The sequence below is a fragment of the Xenia sp. Carnegie-2017 genome, unplaced genomic scaffold (genome assembly GCF_021976095.1).
Source record: "Xenia sp. Carnegie-2017 unplaced genomic scaffold, XeniaSp_v1 HiC_scaffold_14, whole genome shotgun sequence".
Classification (NCBI taxonomy): Eukaryota; Metazoa; Cnidaria; class Anthozoa; order Malacalcyonacea; family Xeniidae; genus Xenia; species Xenia sp. Carnegie-2017.
The window spans coordinates 2,598,466-2,616,260 of NW_025813447.1; the positions used below are offsets into that span (position 1 = coordinate 2,598,466).

The window sequence follows — 17,795 nt, forward strand, 5'->3', positions numbered from 1 at the left end:
CACATCATGTAATTTTTTCTTTGGGATCTAAGTTTCTTTATTACTTGAAGTATCGCCTATCAATTACAAGTAGCTTTACAATTTTGAACCAACTTTTCTAATGAAGTATTATGGATTATGGTATGCTATCTCTTAGAAAAGTGGAATCATATTCCGGTATTTTCAACTTAGATTTTAAGAGATGGCGTACGGCAGCATTTTATCCTTTATCAGAAAACTTTAAAAACAAGGCTGTATAATGTCATTTTAAATCACACATTTGATCAAATTCAGCACACAATAAGGATAGAATATCACTTTAGCAGCTAGCAATCTCGTAAGTTTTGCTTTCTTGCAAGTTTGTTTGCCTGGTACTTCACTTTATACTTTTTGAGGGTAAAATTTACCTTCGGTAAATCAAATGTATTCAAAATCTTTCGAGCAATCATTGATTCGATAACAAATAATTTACAACAAAACAACGCATATATTTGAACATTCAAAATTGACAACACTAGCTCTAACATCAACCGATAAAAAAGCTCTCTTGATGAACAAACACCAGAGAAAGCTTGGATAAAAATATCTTTGTTAACAACATCTTTTTTTCTTGTAATTTCAATTTCATTCCTCGACGTACAACTACGTCAAAATTTATGCATCTTTTGTTCATTGTCCTTCCTACGTCAGATTTACTTTCATTCTTGACCCAAAATTGTATTTGTCGAATAGATCGACCATCATAACTCGCATAGTCCAATCTTTGTTTCAAATTCCACTCAAATATAAATAGCTTTTTAGCCACGGTAATCTGACAAAATCGAAAATATTTCTTGCAGGACGAAAATATCATACAATGAATCGACTCGAGCTATCTTTGCTAGAAATATCACTTCGAAAATGCAAGCATATTGCTTCTTCATGGAGGTTGCATAAATATTGACTTAGGCCCTGTCTACACGTATCAAATATTGTTTATGACTTTTCGGGATGTGATTAGAAAAAAGTAACAAAAAACAGCGCTTTCTATATAATTGTGTTATGTTTACTACCATAATACAAGTGTCTTTACTTCTAATCTAAGACTACTTTTACACTACGCCGGATAAACGCTTCTTTATAATTGGACTGGGTTTGCCCATATCCGCGTAAATTCCGCTGCAGTTTTGCGGGTGTCCCTCGCTGTTAAAATTCGTTATTTGTTTGTGAAAGATGTCGCCATTTCTTATTTGCATATTACTAGATGTTTATATCTCTAGCCATATGTTATGAAAAACAATGATGTTTAATAATTACAACGGAATTAGTCATCAAAAGCTTTTCAAAACGTAAAATGATCACCATTTTCAACTATGCGTCACAATACGGGACAAATTAAATGGAAAAGGTTTCTAAATTTTAGCAAAATTTAAATGGTTAGCTATTTACACGACAATGCGTAGCGCTTCGTTTTGTTCGACGACGTTTAGAAAGAGTGGTCGTATCGCTCTGGCAAAAGTGCAGAATAAACGAACCCAGTTCTGTTACTTTTGCCGTTTTCAGACCGATCCGAATTAGTGTAAACGTCGTAGTCTAATACACTCATACTTTTGATTTATCAGTTGTGGGACCAAGGACATCTCAGACACGTCAAAAACTCTTTTGAAACACAATTGAAGCAAAAATTGTTTTCAGTAGGAAAAACCTGTGAAAGTCAAGAAAAATTTAAATGACTTCACTTTCCATGATGCGAGGCTTATGAGCACAGTCACGTTCCGTTCAATATAAGCTAGGGCGTTCGAAAAATGCAGAAAGGTTAGGCAACTACATGGTCATATAACTAAAGAGCATTTTCAAATCTTGCACTAGTTTGAAGTAAATAATAACAAATAGATATTTTTTTTATATAATTTTAATATAAATATGTTGATTAAATCTACTTCATGCAGTAACTATATACTTGACAAGCTACCCACATATACGCGTTACGAACCTATTTTTCTAATTGCAATAACTTCCTTTTGAATTACCCGTACTTTATCAAACGGTTTCTTGTTAGCGTAGCAGACATATACCTTAGTCTTCCAATCGCTGTATTGAATGATTTCCTTTTAGTAAAATTAAATTAATAGTGTAAACATCAATCATGTTGGAATGATACAAGTAAATACTAAACTAAAAATATTCGCTTGAATGTCCCTATAGGTCAGCAATCCATTTTTAGTGTTCTGGTTTTACAGATTTCCGATTATAATTTTCTTTATCTAGCGAAGTACACATAATCATTGACCATGCAGATGTCAAACGTTCTTAGATGCTTAGGCGCAAATAAAATTTTTGAACACACATACAATGAAATATGTTGCAAGAAGTCTGATGACTAAAATCATGAAGTTCTTATGTTATTAGGAATTTACGGAATCATACGATATTACATCAGTCAATTGAATTCAAAAAAGATGCAAGAAAATCCAGAACAATACTATGACGGTCTTCACTCGACGGAAGTAGCTTGCAAACAAGAACTGTTGGAGATCAAAGAGCTTAGAAGGAATTCCTGGAATGAAAACAGTTCACAAAAAGACATCGAAAAGTTAAAGGAATCATTGGAAAAAGTTACAGTACAGATAAATGATGGAGGCCTTTTTATAGCTTGTCTGTTTTGATCACCATTCTACGTCAGTTGATCTCGTTTTTGCGCATCTATAGAGATACACCATGTACTCAAAATTTCCATCAAAATTGACAGAGAACGAACAGGGAAATAGTAAATTTGTGTACATTAGAAAGAACGACGGGACGGACGTGATTTTTAACGTACGAAGTATAAACTGAAACTTTTAAATCTGCCTGAAACCTCTTGTATTTTTGACGATTTCAATTGGCTTTTTCAACTTGATGATTACTATGTCTCAGCATGTTGTTTATACGACAAGGTTAACTTCTATTGGTAAAAATAAAACATTTCGCACAATTACGAAGTATAAACATTAACACTTTCTAATTAATATTATATGCAGTGGCGTAAGTTTGAACCAGACCGCTGTGGCCCTTCCCAGATGAGGCGCCCCTCCCTCAACTGTCACAACATAAACATTTTCCTAATAATTGTTATTAGGATACAATATTTACTGTTTTTAATTTATATGCAAAAAAATACTAAAGAGAGCTTTCAATTGACTTCCTTGAACTTGAGTTCACGAATGACTTTAAATATGACATTTCCAGTACTTCAGCTTGCCTATATATAACCTTAGTTTATTATCTTTATTATTATAAACAACACCGTTCAGAGTGCTCCCTTGCAAGAAGATCAAAAGAAGACCTTAATTTCTTGAGTGTTTTTCTTGATTCTTTTCAGATGGTAAAACTGACCACGACAGATGGACCACAATAAAAAGATCCCTCGGACACCAGCGACAACTCAAACAAAGTTCATCAGCACATCATCACGTGAGTATTTCCAAAGCAAACAAGCTCTCTTTAATTACAGGGGAAATAAAAAGCTGTATATAATACTTTCAACTTGGCTGAAGTCGTACTTTCAAATGACTATACTCCTTGAAATGTAGTCATAATAAAGACTGTATTGTGCCAAAAAATGATAATTTACTAATTGTACATCTGTCAGTTTATATTTTGATAAAGGGTTTCTTTTGCCCAGTGCCCTGGTTTAATGGCCTTTGTTCATGCAATTAATGATCATATACATGGATATTGTTTCTGTGTAATTTCACCTTTTATATTTGCTTTGTTATTCATTTTTTATTATAGTTTCAAAACGCCCAGGAGATCAAGAGCAAAGTGCCCACGCAAGAGAATGACAGATCAAGTCTATATCATAATGAAGTAAGTAAGTAAGTAAGGACTTTATTTATAGAGGGGGACACGTAACAGCTGAATAGCTGACAAACCTGTGGCCCTCTAACTAGATTATACAGCATTACAAAAAACTGATAAATGAATAAATATATAAATAATTACAAAATTCTATGATAGAAATAGCAGGACATATAAAAATATTCAGAAAGATAAAATTAATTGATAAAAAATTAAAATTGATAACGTACTATTGCTTAATATTGTTTCAAAGTTGTCCAGGTTTTTATACGAGCTTATAAAATGCTTTTTCACAGCTGTTTTGAATAGCTTTATACTAGGCTTTTTTTTGATATCATGGGGAACGCTGTTCCATAACTTAACTGCGTCAACAATCAATGCCTTGCCACCGTCGTTATTTCTTAGGTATTTGGGACACACTAAATTTAAATTGCCATATCTGGTAGACCTATTGTGTACAGAACTGTTCGGCTTGAGCAAGTCTCTGATGTAAATCGGAACATCGCATTTAGGGCTCTTAAAAATCTTTGTACACTTATTTAGTTTGATTTCATCAAAAAAAGGCAACCAGCCTAGTTTACTAAAGTTTACAACACTTCTAGAATAGGGGTCCACTCCAAGAATTACTCGGGCAGCCCTTTTCTGTAACCTTAGGAGACAGTGAAGCTCTTTAACGTCGCAGGTATTCCAAACCATGCTCCCGTACTTAAGGACGGGTTTAATCAAGGCGTTATAGTATAAGAGTCTTTCTTTTATTGGAAGGTATCTCTTTATCTTTTTCAATAAACCAATACGCTGAGAAAGCTTGGCCTTTAGGTTAGAAATCTGGTCACTAAATGTAAGATCTTGATCGAGTGTTACACCAAGCAATTTATAAGAGGTTACTTGTTCTATTTCGGCCCCATCAAGGGTCTCTGACAGGTGATTGCCATCAACTAATGATGAATGTAGCCTCTTTCCGGTGATAAGTAATGCTTTGGTTTTAACAGCGTTTAGGACCATCCCATTTTCGCTAGACCATTTACTTAATTTATCCGTGTATTCTTGAAGACGTCGTTCCAATTACATAGGTGCATTGTCGATATTAGCGCTGGCTTTAAATGTGGTGTCATCCGCGTAAGCATGAATAGTTGAGTCCGATCCAACAGCTTCGGGAAGATCATTGACGAAAATTAAAAACAGTAGAGGTCCTAATATGCTACCTTGAGGAACTCCATTGGTTAGCATAAGTTGTGACGAAGTCGAATTATTTACAGTAACACACTGTTTGCGATTGAGTAGATAGCTCTGCAATAGCTTTACAACATTATTTGGAAATCCATATGATCTTAACTTTACTAGGAGAATGTCATGATTGATCAAGTCGAATGCCTTGCTATAGTCCATAAAGACTAAGCCGCTGACATTGTTCTTATCAAGGTCAATGAAGTAAGTTTCTATATTATTAGAATGGGTATTTCAACATTTTTATTATTTCCAAGTATACCATTTGCAAGTCACGATCATGTCCTATAAATCCCATAAGATACATTGTCACAGTGAAGATGCCATTGATTTATTGACTCTGAATATGACTACCGCTTAGGTTGTCGAAACGTCAGTCAACAACAACAAAAACAGTCCTTCTCAGGACTATACTAACCTGGACGATCAACATCTACAAACATGTAACAACATTTTTTAGTTTTCTAGAAGAAGAAAGCTCGATAAAGATGATATTTCCCACAAAATTTACGGATGAGGAAAAAAAACAATCGCTTGAAGACGCAAAAATAACGTTCAAAAATTTACAGTGCAAAGCAGTTGTTTTGCTTTTTTACACCGACTACAGAAGTCATTGTTTTAATCAGTTGATGGATGAAAAAGGCGAAGACGTGATGATTTTTGACGGAACTGATGGCAAAATCAAATATTATGAGAAGATTCACCACATACAGGTTGTTGTGCTGGTTAAAAGAAATGGAAAGGCTGTAATTGCTGATAAATGGTCAGACTGCATTTTGGATATTTGTAAAAAGGAAGGTGAAGAAGGCCATGCTAATAATAATAATCGTAATAAAAAGTTTAAAGAGAAGTTGGCATTTGACTCACTTTAGACAATGCACACTTCCTCAAGATTTGTACTTTTTCGTTCTATACTCTGATCCCTCTCACTCACGGCTTTTGTTTTTATAAGGAGCATTTGTGAGTTATTGCTCTCATTCTGGAGATTCCTTTGGACTCTAATGGCCTCCAGCCTGCGTTTATTTCACTCCTGAAAACCGAATAAAGGAGATGGAAGAATAGTCATTTGCATGATTCGCCAGGGGTTGTAATGCATATGGAAAAGTAGCCTTAAGATCACCATTACAACTGCCAAAGAAATTACGACTGAAAAAAGTATTTTAGTAAAAGACAAAGCAATTGGTCCTTATTATTATTCGAACAGGCCTATCACATTCATCATATCAATCCTTCACTGAACCACGGTGTACACGCGTAGAGTGATTAGACGGTATCTGTTGATTGTTTATTTATTTAATTTAAATGAAGTCAATGAACAGTTAATCACGATCTCATTCATAATTCGGAATTTTTTAAAAGCTCAAATATTCCATTGATGAATGATGATGACATGTAATACTTATCGGAACGTTTAGAGAAAACAATGTTTACTTATACGGAGTCTCAATTGCGTTGTGTACTACACAGAGAGCTGAAAGTACACACCAAAAACTCATTCTAATACTCTGTGATTGCTAAATAAGAGAAGCCTTTGAAATTTTAGATTTAGTCAACTTAATATTACCACCAAAAATACTTGGTCTTCCATCTTGTTAGTGTCACTTGACATAAGCGTCCACTTTTCGACCCTAATGCAAAAACAACTCGCAAAACTACTCATAAAATCTCCTGCCTTGTGTGTGTGTGTGGCTATTGGGAACTTGTCATCGGCCTTTTCATGGTACATTTCTAACAGGCCAACGAATACAGCTGCATTACATCTATTTTCTGTTTGTCCGAGCCATTGTGGGAAGCATGCTCCATTCTTATATTAAAGGATTAGTTTTTTGAATATGGGTAAAATTCCTTTAGAAAAAACGTAATTTTAAATTGAGGAATAACAATACTATGCCATCCAAACTGCAAGAAATGCTGTTTCAGAAGTATTGTCTGTTTTCTAAGATATTTTTCTTCTCTTTTTGGTAAAGTATTGATGTTATCTGTTTCCTAGAGTACTTGTGTTCTCTGTTTCCTAAAGTGTTCATGTTCTCTTTACTAATAAAAAAGTTTAATTTTCTTTATTAACGTCCTCTATTTCCTAAGTCTTAATTAAGTTCTTTACATTAAACCATTGTAATGGGAGTTATTTCCGCTGCAGTTCCTGGAACTCTCCACACTCCAACACACGACAGGTATTTCAACAACTGCGTAGCCGTAGAGATATGACTACAAAGATAATCAACATACAAGCTTGACTGTACATGATCGATTGGTCTCAAATAACAAGTAATGAAGGACGATCGAGGAGATATGTATGTTGGCAATGAACTACATATGTATGTCTGAGGTAAATAATATTTGTAAAAAATTAATACACATTCACTCGAATTAAACAAGAAGCTCTTTGTTAGACTTTGTTTACGATACATGTATCAAGTGATGTATCCGCTAACTTGGTTCTAATTTGTCAATATTGTTAGGTTTTGTGATGTAGCCATCTACCTTCTTTAGTATATATTGACTTACACCAACAAATAGAGATATCACAGATAGCTATTACGATCACATTTAATGTTCAACGTCAATGTCTATGGCCTACGATCTATCTTACAATTGTTAAACTACTTCTATTTATACAAGATATTACGTATGGATATATTTGTTTCTTTACTAAATATGTTTAATTTACAATTAACCGAAAGCTATTAGGAACTATAAATCTGTTGGCAAGGCAAAATAACTCTTGGTTCTGACATGAGAATAAAGTGTGGCCATTCTTTGAGGCGTATCAAAGCAGCAAGTTTTGTCCTGCTATGAAAATTTTAGAGCATTATCATCATTCATTCCTTTACAATCTTTTGTTTTTGCAGCGAGAGAGCACAAAACAATTTGCATAGTAGGGCAAAGTTTGCCAACTAGTTACGTCATTTGAACTAAAACCTTGTCGATTAAGGGCTGAGTCTAGCAGCAACGTAGCAAGAAATGTTCTTGAAAACAATACAGAAATAAAATCTTAATGGAAGTGTAGTGCGTTATTCATTCATTCTGCAAATAAATGGCTTATTTTCAGAACATTTACCAATATATGCACACACATAAACCACATAAAACTTATTTTCAGGATGGTGTGTAAAAAATACAACATTTTTTTAAAACTTTTGATATTCAATCGTTTTAAAATCCTCTTCTTAACAGTCGAGAAGAAGTTGCTGAGTTTAGAGTATAAATACATAAATTCTATTAAAGGTTAGTAAATTTAAAAAAGAACAATTTGAGAACAAAGTTTATTGGTTTGTTGGTTTATGATCGCAATTATTTTTGTTCAAAATGCTGTGTGATTCATGGAACAACATGATGGCAACATTTCAAGAAATTTGCAGACGTTTTATTTAAGTTAAAAAAATCTTTATGGCTGAGGAAATGAAGTGTATGTCTTTGGAAAAGTTTCGTCAAAGGATGAACTTTGATGGACTAATTTATTGTTGAATAAATACAGAAAATCAAAAAGTACATTATTGATAAAGAAAAATATATCATGCAGTGGGATAGTGTGATTTTTGCTGGTGGAGACCTTCAATCGGTAAAATTTCCGAGCCAAACGTTGAGAATAAAATATAGGGCTTTTATATATGAGGTAGAATTTTTTTTACTTTTTTACTTGTGTTTTACATTTTGATGACAGAACAAGATTCAAACTAAGCCTCTATAGGTTTATCCATTAAAACAAAGAACAGTTGAAACCACTGAAATACTTTCACCGAAATAACAATTGTTTGTCACTAATTGTTTCAAAGCACGTGTAGCCAAAACAAAACAATATAAGAGAAGCGCTAGTGCCAGACTGCTGGATAATAAAAGATATATGCTGAATAATTGAAATAAGGCTGAAAAATGATAAGTAATGTGCTGAATAATTGAAATAAGGCTGAATAATGGTAACTAATATGCTGAATTATTGAAACAAGGCTGAACAATGATAAGTAATGTGCTGAATAATTGAAATAAGGCTGAATAATGATCAAACATTTGTTGAACAATTGAAATAAAGCTGAAAAATGAAAAAAATACAGTGAATAATCACACTTAATTTTTTTTCATAAAAAGTATTAATAACACTTAAGTATAAATAAGATACATTGATTTTGATATTACCATTATTATCAGACAATGCACAATAAAAAATTTTTTATATATACTTTTTACTAACAAAATAATGGCAAATCAAGAAAACAATTACCCAAAAATATATTTGCAAAATTTACAGAGTTTAAAAAAGTCTTCTTCTTTGAGTAATAATAATGCATGGAAAAGAAAACTAGAAAACGAAGAAAAAGATGGTCCACACAATATATATATATATTGTGTGGACCATTTTCTTCGTTTTCTAGCATATTGAGAGAACCTGACAATACTAATGACACCATCAATTACAAAAATACACAAACAAAAACATGCAACTGCCGTCATAAACAAAACTGCCCACTTAACGGAAACTGCCTACAATCATCTGTCATCTACCAAGCAACTGTTAAACGTTTAGACAATAACACAACTGAGACCTACATCGGACTTACAGAAAACGAATTTAAGACTCGACACAGAAACCATACTGCCTCTTTTCGCCACAAAAAACTAAGAAACTCCACCGAACTCAGCAAACACATATGGACACTAAAAGACAACAACATCGCTCACAATATCTCATGGAACATCATTACTCACAGCAAACCGTACAACAGCGCCAACAAAAGATGCAACCTATGCCTGAAAGAAAAACTCTTCATCACCTACCAACCACAACTATCATCACTCAACAAACGTAACGAACTTATCTCCTCTTGTCGCCATAGACACAAAGCACTTTTATGTAATTTGTAATCGTACACTCAATATATTATGCAATTTTAAACCTAACTTCCTCTTGTATATATATCTAGCACATGCTTTGTATTCATTTAATATTATCCCCTGAAGAGTGAGAAATCACGAAACAGGCTTGTCGGGATGAAATTGTAGTTTTTGTGTATTTCCTTTTTCTCATCAATATTTACGCTCTGCTCTTAAGCATCGAGCACTGTACTTACGGAGATTCAAATAAACAAAACTTCCTATTACGCTCCAATATAAATTTTGTCGAGCACTGTATGATAATCCGCAATGGAGAAACTAAACTTCAACTACAGCATCAAGAACATTCCTCTACCATCACCAAATGAATACCTGCAACGACTCATCGAAAAATCTGAGTCCTTCCTACGCAATATGCGTTGGAAGGCTTATTTCTTTCTCAACCCGAAATCCACCACAGCTTCTAAAGACACCTATGGCTTCAAGAGCACAAAAAACCCTCCACCGATTGACGACTTAAAACAATTCGAAAACGACATGATGAAGATGATCCAATCAGTAAAATTTAAAAAAGTACACAACGCATTTCTCACCGAAATAAAAGACAACACTACTGCCATCAAACACGAAGAAAAGCTACTTATCGCAGCCGACAAAACAACAAACTTCTACAAACTAGACAAGCCAGCATACAACGACCTCCTACAACAAAATATCACGAAATCATACAAGAAAATAAACGTCGACGCAATACAAGCCATCCACGCCGAAGACAAAAATATCACATCACAACTGGGTATATCTGACAGAGTAGACTCCACCGCTAACAAAGACGCATTCATAACACTCAAAGATCACAAACCGAACTTCGCAAATAAACCCACGTGCCGACTAATCAACCCGACGAAATCTGAAATTGGAAAAATTAGCAAAAAAATACTTGACAGAATAAACAACAATATCATAAAAGCCACTTCGCTGAACCAATGGAAAAACTCGTCATCTGCCATCAAGTGGTTCAACTCCATCAAACACAAACAAAATCACAATTTCATATCTTTCGACATTGTAGACTTCTACCCGTCTATCAACCAAGACCTCTTAAACAAAGCACTTGAATTCGCCTCGACCAACGACAACATTACAAACCAAGAGAGAAACATTATCATACATGCCAAGAACTCATACCTCATTCACAACCAACAACCATGGCCAGTGGCGTAGCTAGGAAAAATAGTCACTCCCGCCAATCCATCTCGCGCCGGAGGCGCGACCCAACTAGGGGGTCCGGGGGCATGCTCCCCCGGAAAATTTTGAAATCCAGAGCCTTGGAAACAGCATTTCCTGCGATTTCGAGGGCGAATTATTTGTTGTACAATAATTTATAAAAACCCATTTTTGTTAGCTGCATTCTTAATGTGGCAATCGTTGAAACTGCAACTAGTTAAAAAGGTACTAAAGGTGGCTCAGAGAAACGTTACGCAGGAGACAATTGTCCCCTAAAACATAATTTACTCATCACTGCCCCTGCATAAACAGAAGAAATTTGTATTAGCACAAAAATAATATAGTATACGACACTTCTAAAGTGCATAGAGAGATTTTTTCTTAGCATTCTACTTGTTAGTTTAAACTTGTTTAGATTGGGGCAAGTAGACAGGGATGGCTTTATTCTTTAAAGTTATGCTTAATTTTCTCAATGAAGTACCATGTATTATACGAACAAATATCAAAACACATACTATACTCATCATTTATAAAGAAAGGCCAGCCTCCTGGGTTTTCTACAAATTTTCAACCACCTCGTTATGCAACACCTCTGATTCCTCTTTCTTTTCAATGATATCTTTGTGAATAGATATTCTACACAAAGAGCTAAGCCGACCTTGACCCATTCTATTTCTTAAATAGCTTTTACCCTTTTAAGCAAGAAACGACCTCTCTACTGAAGCACTTGCCACTGCCAACACACCATTCAATTTTAACAAATTTACCACTTGACCTAAACTCGACTGGAGATTAAATTTGAAGATGTATTTAAGAACCTCATTACTGCACTCTTTGTGAAAGTCCTTGTCGTTGTAAATGAAGGAAAGTTGACTCTCCAAAGTTTGGATGTCAAAAGAGGACTATACTTATCTTTGAGAAGATTGATCTTCTCCTGTGGAACTATGCCCTTCCATGTAGTAAATAGTTTAGGATTTACAAGGTCTAAAACTCGAACTGATTAATATCTTGAAATCGTTCACTTAACATGCCTTTAATGGAATCAATAATCTCAAAATAAAGCTGTTTGTAATTGTATCTACTATCTGCTCTGGTTGCTGGTGGGCCTACTTTTTCTAGTGCAGTTTGGTAAAACTCGGTGAAAGCTTGATCTGTGCGAAGTGACACAATAAACTGCTTGAAATTGTCAATCTTGCTTATGCCATAGTTAAAATGGGTTTCCCTATTTTGAAGAATGGAATACAAAATTGTGGACTGTTCTAAAATCCTGTAAAAAACACACACTAGAAAACAAAAGAAAGCTATCAAGATAATGCAGTAAGCCACTTATTTTACTTAATGACTCATCATCCCACCCAGCTGGTTGTTCAAGTACCCCTCAAAAATATCTAAAAGTTTTTCATAGTTTTGTGCAATACATTGATTAATCTAGAGCGATAATACCATCTTGTTTCACCAGGGGGAAACTCAAGGTTGTTAGATGTGAGAAAAGCTTTTCTTTTGGGGCATTGCTTGTAAATGTGCTGAATGTAGCTATATTAATAAAAAGATTTTAACAGGAGAAATTGATGAGGCTGACTGGCATAGGACCAGGTTCAATCTATGAGCTGCACAATGAACAAAATGAGCAAAAGGATACTCTTGTCGAACCAATGCTTGAACACCATTGATATGGCCAGACATGACAGAAGCACCATCATATGTTTGTAAAACCAGTTTTCTTTTATATTAGAATACTCACCAAGTTTATCTTTGACAACTTGTGATATTGCTGTGGCATTTCTGTTCATACTTACATCCACAAATCCTAATTGCCTCTCCATAATTTCACTTGCTTTGTCAAACCGAGCAATAACACTTAGCTGCTCTTTGGTGGAGACATCAGATGCTTCATCAACCTGAATACTCATAAATGTGCAATCATTTATTTCCTTTCTGATTTCATCTTCAATAATTGAATCAAGACAGCTGATAAGACCATTTTGAATTTCTGGGGAGACTCCAGTAAATCTTCTGTCACCAACTATATCAGATTCTGCTAGTCTACTGTGCAGTCGACGCTCAAATACAGAATCAAACTTAGCAAAACATTCGAGCAACTCTCTATAATTACCTTTGTTCAAGCTACCTTCGGACTCATTGTGACCTCTAAATGGCAACTCTTGCTTTGACAAATACAGCACGGCCTCAGTAACAGTTTTAAAATTTCTCGATTTTGTCTTACCTCCTCATTGTGACGCTGAATCTCATTTCTTCTAGCGAGGGACATAAGACAATCAATTCGTTCACTAGCTCCATACGTTTTCCATGTCTTAAATGCAGTCAAATGCGATTTAGATTTTTCATGCTTCTTAGCATCAGACATAATACTCCGCATATCGTTGTAGCCATTCTTAGTCCACGATGGCGATGTTTTGGGGAAAACATTAGACATGGCCAACAAAACACTTTCTGCAAGGTTGTACTGCCACACAGCCAGTCCTTCGCCTCATACCAATCTCTCTGAAATGCTCTTCCCTTATTTTGGATAGTTAAATCAGGAGTAGGCCGTTCATGAACGATAACATTCTGTTCGACCGACGATCGAGCAGAGAACGGTTTAGCTAATAAGCTATTTACTAAATCAACATCAGTTGAGCAAATCGCAGTCGCACTTGAAGCCATTGTGTCATACACAAATACAAAATAGCAATTTGAGAGTAAACACAATGGAAAATTAATACCGACAATGACACGTAATTTGATAATCACTAATCGCTGTACTCGTATTAAAAGGTCGAATAATTACAACCTCCGCCAATTTAAAATAGCGGGAGTTCGACTATAAAACAGCAGATTTGAGCATGCGTCAAGTCCCTTAGCCAACCAGAATTCAAAACTTCTTATATAGAATTATATTGTATGTTCCGCCCTCTGAAGATGGGCGGAATACGTGGAGAATCGCGCGAGTATGCAATGTGCGAGAAAAGGCGGTTGCTAGGTTACATAACAAATCTTGAGATTTTGCTGTATTACGATTACGAAATACGAACCACCTAATAAAAGCGTAAATATGAACGAATAAAACATAATATTACAAATTGTTCGTGAAATAATGTATATCTTATGTCCAAATAGAATATTTATTGTTTTTTTGGGAAATTTCTACTCCCGCCGGGCGGGAGTAGCGGGACCGCTAGCTACGCCACTGACCATGGCAAAAGAAATACAACTCCACATTCGACGTGACAATGGGCAGCTTCGACGGCGCCGAAACATGCGAACTCGTAGGAAGCTATCTACTCTCACAACTGCAACACATCATTACTAGCATAGGACTCTATCGCGACGACGGACTAGCCATTACTAAAGCAACACCTAAAGAAACAGAAAAAATTAAAAAAGAGATATGCCGCGCATTTAACAACAACGGATTGCGTATCACTATCGAAGCTAACAAAAAAGTCATTAACTTCCTCGACATTACGTTCGATCTAAAGAATTCTTCCCATCGACCTTACACTAAGCCCAACACCTCTTTGCAATACATCCACCACGAAAGCAACCATCCTCCAAGCATTACAAAGAACATACCCGATACCATTAACAAACGCCTTTCATCCTTATCATCCGACAGAGCATCATTCGACCAAGCAATCCCTCCATACCAAAAAGCACTTGACGAAAATGGATATCATTACACGCTGAAATATGACCCAAACGCTACTACGAAACGGAAAAACAGACTTAGAAATAACATACTCTGGTACAACCCACCATACAGCAAGAACGTCAGCACAAACATCGGCTACAAATTCATTTCACTAATTGACAAGCACTTTCCCATAGACCACAAACTCAGAAAACTATTTAACCGCAACACAATTAAATTAAGTTACAGCTGCATGAACAATATGGAAAATATTATTAATAACCATAACAAACGCATATTGAGAGAACCTGACAATACTAATGACACCATCAATTACAAAAATACACAAACAAAAACATGCAACTGCCGTCATAAACAAAACTGCCCACTTAACGGAAACTGCCTACAATCATCTGTCATCTACCAAGCAACTGTTAAACGTTTAGACAATAACACAACTGAGACCTACATCGGACTTACAGAAAACGAATTTAAGACTCGACACAGAAACCATACTGCCTCTTTTCGCCACAAAAAACTAAGAAACTCCACCGAACTCAGCAAACACATATGGACACTAAAGACAACAACATCGCTCACAATATCTCATGGAACATCATTACTCACAGCAAACCGTACAACAGCGCCAACAAAAGATGCAACCTATGCCTGAAAGAAAACTCTTCATCACCTACCAACCACAACTATCATCACTCAACAAACGTAACGAACTTATCTCCTCTTGTCGCCATAGACACAAAGCACTTTTATGTAATTTGTAATCGTACACTCAATATATTATGCAATTTTAAACCTAACTTCCTCTTGTATATATATCTAGCACATGCTTTGTATTCATTTAATATTATCCCCTGAAGAGTGAGAAATCACGAAACAGGCTTGTCGGGATGAAATTGTAGTTTTTGTGTATTTTCTTTTTCTCATCAATATTTACGCTCTGCTCTTAAGCATCGAGCACTGTACTTACGGAGATTCAAATAAACAAAACTTCCTATATATATATATATATATGCAGGATTCATTGGACCAAAACCACTTTCTGAAATAATTGATCAATGGACTAAGAAATTGGAAATGCAAAAAAAGAAAAGGATGAAAAATATTTTAATGAGAATAAATTCCGAAAAGATTTTGAAATCTATTTCTACCATGCAATTTTCCATGTTATCACTCACAAGATTCATATTTTGATTGCAAAACTTACATATAATGTTTTTAATAATATAAAGATAGAGCTAAATAAGTTAGAAAAAAAGATTGAAACGATAATGAATAAAAAAACTGAGGAAAAAATGAATGAATTTGAAAAGGAAAATGTGCAACAAATAGAAGAATATATAAACTTACTAAAAATGGGATTTGAAGAAAAAATAGAAGAAATGTACAAAAAAAATAAAAAATGGTAAGAAATGCGATTTTTCTTCCCATTTACTTATCAAAAAATGCAATATATAAATGCTTCATACATTCTAGAAAGGAAAATTTGTGATGGTAATGAATAAAGAAACTTTTGATGGATATTCCAAAAAGTAATCTAGAAGAATATAAAATAAATGACGTCAAAAAAAACTTTTAAATGCATCAAGATACAATTTATATTCAAGAAAAAATAGTGAAATATTGTATATGATGTAATTTCTTAATGGAGAATGCTATTGCAAAGAACATTGGTTATATGATGAATTTCGCTGGAGGGAAAATATTGTTCGATGGATGCAAAATCGAAAACAAATAATTCAATGCAATCAACTTAAATGCGCAAACGTGATTATATGCCATTTGCATTTATTCGCAATGCTGATAAAAATTATAAAGTTTAATGGATTCCTCCTTATTGTCAAAAATTACATTTGTAAAGAAAACTTTGATGGGAATTACAGTTATAATTTAGAAGAATATAAAATAAATGATGTCCAAAAGACTGTTAAATACATCAAGATGCAATTTATATTTAAAAAACAATAGTGAAATACTGTACATGGTGAACTATTTCAAAGTTTACACTATAAAATTTCCTAATACTTGAATGGATTCCTCGTTGTTATCAATAATTACCTCTTAATGTTTACTTATTGTTTGAAAATAATGATTTATATGTTTCTTTATAATAAATTTGTTTTATACATGTGTGATTACTGTTTTTTTTGTTGAATATTTTAATGTAATTTAATATATATCTGTATCATTGCTGGCTCATCCCTTTTTCTTATTTTTGTAACCGCTGACCACTTCCAAAACGATCCCCGTGGTTTTTTATTATAGATTGTCTTATGACTATTTTTAGTCATAACACAATCTACAATAAAAAATAAGAGAGTCTCATAAAGAGACGTTCACCGCTTTCGCTTTGCGCAAAGCTCACCTTTATAGGTTTGAGCGCTCTGGTGACTCTACAATACAATCCATACAATGTGTAACCTTACGTCTTGTGTCCCAACTGCAGGAGTCAGCATTTTAATATGGTGATAGCCGGGAGGGCACATTGTATATACACTTTGTGTATATATATATACATATATATACACACATATATTAGTTTACTACTTTGATGTTGTTTCCTGTTCTGTGCTGGGCATCAGTAATGTGACACGATGTTCTGTTTCCTGTACTGGTGATGTAATACAGTAGTCTCTTTCCTGTACTGGATGTCTGACACCATATCTCGTTTCCTGTACAGGTGATGTGATGTAATATTCTCTTTCCTGTACTGGTGGTCGGACACCATATCCTGTTTCCTGTACTGGTGATGTGACACAATATTCTGTTTCCTGTACTGGATGTCTGACACCATATCTCGTTTCTTGTACTGGTGATGTGACACAATATTCTGTTTCCTGTACTGGATGTCTGACACCATATCTCGTTTCTTGTACTGGTGATGTGACACAATATTCTGTTTCCTGTACTGGATGTCTGACACCATATCTCGTTTCTTGTACTGGTGATGTGACACAATATTCTGTTTCCTGTACTGGATGTCTGACACCATATCTCGTTTCTTGTACTGGTGATGTGACACAATATTCTGTTTCCTGTACTGGATGTCTGACACCATATCTCGTTTCCT

At 34.7% G+C, this 17,795-nt stretch overlaps 2 long non-coding RNA genes across 2 annotated transcripts; one reads left to right on the top strand and one right to left on the bottom strand.

Moving 5' to 3' along the window:
- The first annotated feature begins 3,351 nt into the window (after positions 1–3,351).
- On the top strand, positions 3,352–5,222 carry LOC124433747. Its single transcript, XR_006944601.1, has 3 exons — positions 3,352–3,411; positions 3,733–3,807; positions 5,140–5,222. It is a non-coding gene; the product is annotated as an uncharacterized LOC124433747 (long non-coding RNA).
- A 9,060-nt stretch (positions 5,223–14,282) lies between these two features.
- On the bottom strand, positions 14,283–14,968 carry LOC124433743. The gene is made up of 2 exons (XR_006944598.1): positions 14,543–14,968; positions 14,283–14,433 (listed from the first exon to the last, which is right to left on the bottom strand). It is a non-coding gene; the product is annotated as an uncharacterized LOC124433743 (long non-coding RNA).
- Between the last annotated feature and the right edge of the window lie 2,827 nt (positions 14,969–17,795).